This window comes from Poromitra crassiceps, assembly GCF_964638095.1.
Source record: "Poromitra crassiceps genome assembly, chromosome: 29".
NCBI classification, from domain to species: Eukaryota; Metazoa; Chordata; class Actinopteri; order Beryciformes; family Melamphaidae; genus Poromitra; species Poromitra crassiceps.
The window spans coordinates 4,263,882-4,270,280 of NC_139641.1; the positions used below are offsets into that span (position 1 = coordinate 4,263,882).

Here is a 6,399-nt window from a genome sequence, read left to right on the forward strand (position 1 = left end):
TTCATATAGTCTCTAGTTTTCTGGCTGGGCACGGGCCTTTGTGCCAACAAAACTGTTTTAAACATGGGGAATTCACACCGGCATGCGCCGGGGACAGCAGAGTGTTGGAGAGGAGACACATTGAAATAAAGAGTTCATTGAGGAGAACACGTTGTCTTTCGTATTTTCTGCCATAGGCATTCATTTTGTAAAAAAAAAAAAAATTGAAAATTGAAAATTGAAAATTTTCTAAGTATTAATATGATCGATAATCGATAATTGATCGTTAATTTTCACCGATTATCGATTTTGGAAAATTTTCAAAATGAACATCCCAAATGCGGAGCGCAGCGATTCAACCTAATATTTGAGTCTACTTATGAGGTAACCTCGGGCATTAGTTAGTGGAAGTTAGCGCTCACTCACTCACTCACTCACTCACTCACTCACTAGATTAGAAAAGCCAGTCTCTAAACCAGCCGTTTGGACTTCCCTGACTTTGTGGCGTCACAAAGGTTCGCTTATTGTCATTTTTGGAAGAAATAAAATAGACTAACAATTGTTTTCCCCTTAATTCATATTAGGGATGTGGATTTTCGGTTTATTTTACTTTCGATTAACTGACACCCTTAATCAGTTAATAAATCAGTTAATTAAAACAAAAAAGACGTGAATGGGCCAAATATTGACTTTAATGAATATGGGGGCGAAGGGATCTGTCATAATCTGAGATCACGTTGACTTTTCCCATCGACTCTGATAGACTCAGACCTGCTGAAAACCTCCTAAGTGGGCGTGTCCGTGGTAAGTGGGCGTGTCCGTGGTAAGTGGGCGTGTCCGTGGAAAGCCCTGGGCAAAGCGCGCGCGCCAAAATGACAGGAAGTGAGTTGAAGTTGCGCCGTCTTGCTTGAAATCCCATCGTCTTTGGTTTGTATTTAACCATAAAATGCTGGTCCTCCGCCTATAGACAGTTTTAACTTGACAACAATAACAACCGTCACACAACCCACCTGAATATCCGGTTTACTTCCTGTATACATCGCTGAGCGCAGGCTGATATTCGGCTCATATTAACACGTTCACTGCCATTGACGAGTTGACTCGTCAAAAAAAAAAAAAAAAAAAATTCACGGTGGGACGTGGATCAACGCCCCCCACGTCTCCTATATAAATATTGGAGCCACCGAACGTGTACAACCCATTCCACCGACCCACTAAGTGGCGACAGTGCTCTCCAGACTAGAAAAAGCCGAGCCAAAACTGCAGGGGAACGCGCGAGGAAACCATTCTCATACTGTAAAATGGATTGGCGAAAACGCTTTCACTTTCGCGCATTATCGCGCTGGGAGCTGGCGGTGGGGGATTGCAAATTTGCATAAGAGATTATGCGTGCAACACACTTTGAAACACCGGCAGAAAGCCCACAATCGCACGCAGCTTCATTCCAGCTGAGCTCACAACCGAAACAACTCATGCAGACTCGCCCAAAGAGCAGCCGCCAGCAGCCAGGCAGCACAGACAGGCAGAGCCTCGCTTGTACCGCTGCAGCCACGGAGAGAGGAGAACACACACGGAGGGAGGAGTTTGAAGGAGAGGGGGGGTTCCTGCTGCTATGGAGGAAATTACTGTTCAAAACTATTGTTTAGATGTCTGACGTCTTACGCCAAAAATAAATGGTTAAAGTGACTGTTCTATCGAATTTCACAAAAAGCCATTTATCTCAGCATAAATTTTCAGACGCTGAAACCATGCTGTATTCTACTGCTAATGCCTACATAACTACTAACTCTACAAACTAACTCTTTTAGACAGAGAAAGCACACATTCTATTAGTTCTTTTGAGATATTTTGTGTTCACAAAATCTTAGCAGAAAAGAATCCTCGGCTCTTGAAAGATGAGCCAGAATCCTAAAAAAAAAACCTTGGCAGAACCTACCTACAGTATTGAAAAAACGGCTGGCAGTGAATGTGTTAAATGTTAACGTTAGGCCGTGTCTCCGACAGACACATTAAAACAAGGTAGCCTATTTCGGTCTTTATGTCTTGTAGTAGTTAGTAGTAGTAGTTGTTGTTGTTGTTGTTGATAGTTGCCATAACAACCACCCCTGTCGGAAAGACGTGCACACGCTGGGTAGGAAGACTCAGGTAGGAGCGGCTTTTAGACCTAGACGTGAAAATGGCACAGTGTAAAATGGGAAATGCGTGACGTTCGCCGGGCGCTAATGTGCTCAGTATGAGCGAGAAGCGCCCGGCAGACAGACATACAGCAGTTACGCTTGCTAGCCTGCATGAAAGACACCAGTGTGTTTATGTTTTTAATATAGTCATATCTATGGTTTATAACGCTGCCACTAATCAGAGGCAGAGAGGGCCAGGGGTGGGTTATGCCTTCGCCATCATCCGAAAAAAAGTATCGCTTCCGGTAAGCTAGCTAGCTAGCTAATGTTAGCTGCTGGTTGGTTGGCTAATTAGCGAATGTTAGCCGTTAGCTAACATTAACGCATTAACTAGACAAACACAGACATGCAGAGCTCCAAAAACAGAGCAATTCGTGATTTTGTTACTGTAGTTTCTGCAGAGTAACGTCCATGTACCTTTATGGATTGCACAGGGTTGGTATTGCAAAGGGATCTGACGGATAGTGCAGTAACAGTCAGCAGCTATGATAGCAGAGCCACTGGGGGGAGGAAGTCGGGGGGAGGAAGTCCATATATGGTCCATCCGGTCATGGGGCACAGCGATTGGCTGGCTCAGATTCAAATCTGAGTCAGCCAATCACGTTTTCCGGCGCTGTTTGGGACTGTGTATAAAAGGCCACCGCTGACCGGGGTGGGTGGGGGGAACCAGAGGAGAGGGGAGGAGAGAGGAGGGCAGAACCAGAGGAGAGGGGGAGAGGAGAGGAGGAGAGAGGGGGAGAAGAGGGGGAGAGGGGGAGAGGAGGGCAGAACCAGAGGAGAGGGGGAGAGGAGAGGAGAGGAGGAGAGAGGGGGAGAAGAGGGGGGGAGAGGAGGAGAGGGGGAGAGAAGAGGAGAGGGGGAGAGGAGAGGAGGGGAGAGGACAGGGTTGGTATTGCAAAGGGATCTGACGGATAGTGCAGTAACAGTCAGCAGCTATGATAGCAGAGCCACTGGGGGGAGGAAGTCGGGGGGGGGGGGGGGAGTCCATATATGGTCCATCTGGTCATGGGGCACAGCGATTGGCTGGCTCAGATTCAAATCTGAGTCAGCCAATCACGTTGTCCGGCGCTGTTTGGGACCGTCTATAAAAGGCCACGGCTGACCGGGGTGGGTGGGGGGAACCAGAGGAGAGGGGAGGAGAGGGGGAGAGGGGAGAGGAGGGCAGATCCAGAGGAGAGGGGGAGAGGAGAGGAGAGGAGGAGAGAGGGGGAGAAGAGGGGGGGAGAGGAGGAGAGGGGGAGAGAAGAGGAGGGGAGGAGAGAGGGGGGGAGGAGAGGAGGGGAGAGGAGAGGGGGGGAGGAGAGGAGGGGAGAGAGGAGAGAGGGGAGAGAGGAGGGGAGAACCAGAGGAGAGGGGGAGAGAAGGGGAGAGGGGGAGAAGAGGAGGGGAGAGGGGGAGAAGAGGAGGGGAGAGGGGGAGAGGAGAGGAGAAGAGGAGAGGGAGAGGGGAGGAGAGGAGAGGGAGAGGAGGGAAGAGGAGGGAAGAGGGGGAGAGGAGAGGGGAGAGGGGGAGAAGAGGAGAGGGAGAGGGGAGGAGAGGGGAGAGGGGAGAAGAGGAGAGGGGAGAAGAGGAGAGGGGGAGAGGAGAGGAGAGAGGAGAGGGGAGAAGAGGAGAGGGGAGAGGGGGAGAAGAGGAGAGGGAGAGGGGAGAGGAGAGGAGAGAGGAGAGGGGAGAAGAGGAGAGGGAGAGGGGAGGAGAGGGGAGAGGGGAGAAGAGGAGAGGGGAGAGGGGGAGAAGAGGAGAGGGAGAGGGAGGAGAGGGGAGAGGGGAGAAGAGGAGAGGGGAGAAGAGGAGAGGGGAGAAGAGGAGAGGGGGAGAGAAGAGGAGAGGGGAGAAGAGGAGAGGGGGAGAGGAGAGGAGGGGAGAAGAGGAGAGGGGGAGAGAAGAGGAGAGGGGAGAAGAGGAGAGGGGGAGAGGAGAGGAGGGGAGAAGAGGAGAGGGGGAGAGAAGAGGAGAGGGGAGAAGAGGAGAGGGGGAGAGGAGAGGAGGGGAGAGGACAGGGTTGGTATTGCAAAGGGATCTGACGGATAGTGCAGTAACAGTCAGCAGCTATGATAGCAGAGCCACTGGGGGGAGGAAGTCCATATATGGTCCATCCGGTCATGGGGCACAGCGATTGGCTGGCTCAGATTCAAATCTGAGTCAGCCAATCACGTTGTCCGGCGCTGTTTGGGACCGTGTATAAAAGGCCACCGCTGACCGGGGTGGGTGGGGGGAACCAGAGGAGAGGGGAGGAGAGAGGAGGGCAGAACCAGAGGAGAGGAGAGGAGGAGAGAGGGGGAGAAGAGGGGGAGAGGGGGAGAGGGGAGAGGAGGGCAGAACCAGAGGAGAGGGGGAGAGGAGAGGAGAGGAGGAGAGAGGGGGAGAAGAGGGGGGGAGAGGAGGAGAGGGGGAGAGAAGAGGAGGGGAGAGAGGGGGGGAGGAGAGGAGGGGAGAACCAGAGGAGAGGGGGAGAGAAGGGGAGAGGGGGAGAAGAGGAGGGGAGAGGGGGAGAAGAGGAGGGGAGAGGGGGAGAGGAGAGAGGGGGAGAAGAGGAGGGGAGAGGGGGAGAGGAGAGGAGAAGAGGAGAGGGAGAGGGGAGGAGAGCGGAGAGGGGGGGAGAAGAGGAGGGAAGAGGGGGAGAGGAGAGGAGAGAGGGGGAGAAGAGGAGGGGAGAGGGGGAGAGAAGAGGAGAGGGGAGGAGAGGAGAGGGGAGAGGGGGGGAGAAGAGGAGGGCAGAACCAGAGGAGAGGAGAGGAGGAGAGAGGGGGAGAAGAGGGGGAGAGGGGGAGAGAAGAGGAGAGGGGAGAGGGGGGGAGAAGAGGAGGGAAGTGGGGGAGAGGAGAGGAGAGAGGGGGAGAAGAGGAGGGGAGAAGAGGAGAGGGGGAGAGAAGAGGAGAGAGGAGAAGAGGAGAGGGGGAGAGGAGAGGGGGGGAGGGGACAGGGTTGGTATTGCAAAGGGATCTGACGGATAGTGCAGTAACAGTCAGCAGCTATGATAGCAGAGCCACTGGGGGGAGGAAGTCGGGGGGAGGAAGTCCATATATGGTCCATCCGGTCATGGGGCACAGCGATTGGCTGGCTCAGATTCAAATCTGAGTCAGCCAATCACGTTGTCCGGCGCTGTTTGGGACCGTGTATAAAAGGCCACCGCTGACCGGGGTGGGTGGGGGGAACCAGAGGAGAGGGGAGGAGAGGGGGAGAGGGGAGAGGAGGGCAGAACCAGAGGAGAGGGGGAGCGGAGAGGAGAGGAGTAACACACAACTTGAGCCGTTTTCCCACATGCGTACCGGAAAATTACCTGTAAGTCAATATCGGACATTTCCCTTCACACCTCTCCTCTGGCATGTGGGAATCTATCAGCGAAATTGCCTGTATGTGGGGGGGGGGGGCGGCACTGCAGAGCGGGTGGGGAGTGACGTGTCGGCAAAACTCCGAATGGTGAAATAAGTTTGCTTGTTTATCCGTTCACCTGCGTTGCGTTGAAGCACTTTTTACAGACTGGCTTCATTTGATGTGTCCGGGCTTGCCTTGGCTGTCGGCAACGTTGCTTAGTCCCTGTCGGGCTGTGACTGAAGGAGGAGGACGGACTGTGGCCAGAGAGCGAGCAGAGAGGAGAGGGGAAAATCAGCACACACACACATGAAGCTGACATAGGCTACTGCTCTTATTATCACAAGATCATTTCGCCAGTTTGCTTTAATGTGCGCTAATGATTAGATTATGCCCGCTGGAACATTAAGCAACGTGTGTACACCTCGCCCATGAGAGTGTCGCGCAGAATATGAAGATAGACTAAACCGGGGACAGATCATGACAGTGTTATGTACCTCTGCGCTGCTGCGTGAGACTAGAGCCGTCTGGAAGCGAGAGAGACCAGGAGGGAATTTATTTTGGGAAGATGCTCTGAACAATTTTGACGACGTGGAATGGAAGCGTCATTTTCGCATGTCCCGGTATTACGTGCTGAGTCTGGTCCGACCCGCACGCAAGATCACCCGGTGGCGAAAACCACTGGAAGCGCGTTTGCGACTGGCAATAGTCCTTTGGTGGTACGCAACACCAGGGGAATATCGAACAATCAGCTGTGTATTTGGTGTTGGACTGTCTACTGTGTGCAACCTGGTCCACGAAGTCACAGCCCACTGATAGCGGAAAATGACTGGACCCCTTTCTCACCTGTCTGTCTATCGCGGCATACCGCTCTTCTGACTAGCTCAAAACTGGTGAAATGGCCGCGACGACGGGGTCGCGCTTATACCGG

General features: G+C 53.1%; 1 protein-coding gene across 1 annotated transcript in view; it reads right to left on the reverse strand.

The window, feature by feature from the left end:
- The window catches only part of LOC310800164 (post-GPI attachment to proteins factor 2-like), a 30,436-nt gene extending 24,460 nt beyond the window's left edge, over positions 1–5,976 (reverse strand). Inside the window, exon 1 of the mRNA XM_083662751.1 lies at positions 5,608–5,976. The gene's annotated coding sequence lies outside the window, so the exon portion shown is untranslated. The remainder of the gene's footprint in view (positions 1–5,607) is intronic.
- Between the last annotated feature and the right edge of the window lie 423 nt (positions 5,977–6,399).